Raw genomic sequence first — 1,939 nt, 5'->3', positions numbered from 1 at the left:
TCCCAAAAAGAGTCTGAAGCAGTCATGCTTATGTTAAAGTCTGGAAACTGAGAAAGGATCCATGTTATAATTTTTTTCAAGTTAGTTTTTGAAAGATTGCCTTTAGAGAAGGAAAAGTTGTTAGCATTTAGGATTTCTAGGATTTGTAAATATAAATCTCTCTCGTGCTGGGATCATTTTAATTTACTAGAGTTTGATCCCATTGCTGTGAGTTCCTTTGCCCCCCCAGCAGTGAAAAAGAGAAAAAAAAGAAAAAAAAAAAAAAACAAAAAGGGGACCCAAGATTGAAAGCGCGCAGAAAGGCTGTTTTTAACTTACACTTTTTTCAGCGGAAACTGGGTCAGAGACTGCTGGGTGGGTGGTCTGCTTTGTCCAACTCCTGAGGATCTTCCGTCCCAGATGGTGATATTCAGGTTCATTGGATGCCTCTTCCAGATAACTTCTTCTATAATGGAGAAGTTACCCTCAGAGGGTCGTGGCGGGCTGAGGCAGTAACAATCCGCAAAGGAATGCTGCTCTCAGGAGTACCAGGATATCAGTTCTCCCGTTCGGGCTGCCACGTATGGCGGTCTGGAGTCCTGGGGGTCCGTCTGGCCCCCCGGGCAGCATACGCCTTTGGTGTCCTGGATAGCACTGTGCTGATGAGGCGCAGCCTGTCTGGGCTCTCCGGCTAGCTCCCAGCCACAGGCAACTTTAGAGAGCACTTGTGGAGTGATTTCAGCTCTAGTGATTTCAGCTCTGTGCTCATAAAGTGCCTCGGCAGATGCAGGGATGGAGAGAGGTGAAGGCTGTGTGGAATTCAGTGGAGATGTCTTTATTGGCAGCTTCTGCAAAGGGTTCCACTGACAGCTCTTCCACTGAACTGGGCAGAGGTAAGGGGATTGGAAATCGTCCAATGGCTGGGGTCGAGGAGAATACGACCTATAGCCTTACAGAGAGATAACAGGGGTCTGAGTGTGGAAGAGGGGCAGCTCTTGTCCACTCATCATGACTCTGTGTTTCTTATCTTAGGTGAGTGACCGCCATGGAGACCTTTCAGGGCCTGTGACTGCTACAAACTATGACATTTTATTGCATAAGCTTGGAGAGTGATGTGTACAGCATTGATATGGCAGAAAATCCCATGGTCTGCCAGGGCAACAGAGCCTTCATATGCAAACCTCAGCAGAAATATTTGGAAAAATTCACCCAAGATCAGGAGAGTTTAGAACCACTATGGAGGTGTCCAGTGGAATTAGGAGAAATTGAGATCACTTGAAATTAAACAGAGAACAGATGGGAGCTCCTGATCAGAGCTATAGCAGAAGGCTTTTAAAGTACAGACATCTGTAGAGATTCCTAGTTTTCAATGTCAATCTCAGCAGCAAACCTGAAAAATCTGAAAAGAGTTAAAGAATTGGTACTAAGAATAATATATCAATTTTTCCTGCTCTAATTTTGAGCGCCATGCTCAAAAATCTAGAATTTTTGAGTCACTGAACCTGAGTCATTCAATCAAATGCTGATTTGATTCTGTAAAGCATGTTGAAGCCTGAGGACATGTTTTTGTTCTCAAAGATAGAGATTGGCCAAGCACAGCCTCCTGTGTCCAGGAAAGCCCCAAGTTCAGGAGGACTTTCTACTCTCAGCTCTTGTTAGGCTTTTACATAATAGGAAGTTGCTGGATTTGCTTCAGGTAATTCTCTCTGGAAGCCATAGTTAAGTAAATGATGAGATTTTAAACACTGAAGTTTGAACTTTAAACCAGTTTAACACTGGTACTGTTTTGTTTGTGTAGAACTTCACCAAACTCGCTATTATGAGATGTAACTTCTGGTTTTACAGCAGCAACCCAGTTCTTGAAGCATCCTAGACTTCACCTTTGCAATATCTAATTTCCCTAAGGGTTCTCACTGGTGTCTTCCTGCCCTACTCTATTTTGAATTCTTATGTCTTTGGT

The 1,939-nt window shown here is 43.7% G+C and overlaps 1 long non-coding RNA gene across 1 annotated transcript; it reads left to right on the top strand.

The window, feature by feature from the left end:
* The first annotated feature begins 329 nt into the window (after window positions 1–329).
* LOC128782483 (uncharacterized) lies at window positions 330–1,664 on the top strand. The gene is made up of 3 exons (XR_008428805.1): window positions 330–413; window positions 825–872; window positions 1,558–1,664. It is a non-coding gene; the product is annotated as an uncharacterized LOC128782483 (long non-coding RNA).
* Window positions 1,665–1,939: the final 275 nt, after the last annotated feature.

The sequence above is a fragment of the Vidua chalybeata genome, chromosome Z (genome assembly GCF_026979565.1).
Source record: "Vidua chalybeata isolate OUT-0048 chromosome Z, bVidCha1 merged haplotype, whole genome shotgun sequence".
Lineage (NCBI taxonomy): Eukaryota > Metazoa > Chordata > Aves > Passeriformes > Viduidae > Vidua > Vidua chalybeata.
The sequence above is the reverse complement of the archived record's forward strand: the minus strand, read 5'-3'. Positions and strand labels throughout refer to the sequence as shown.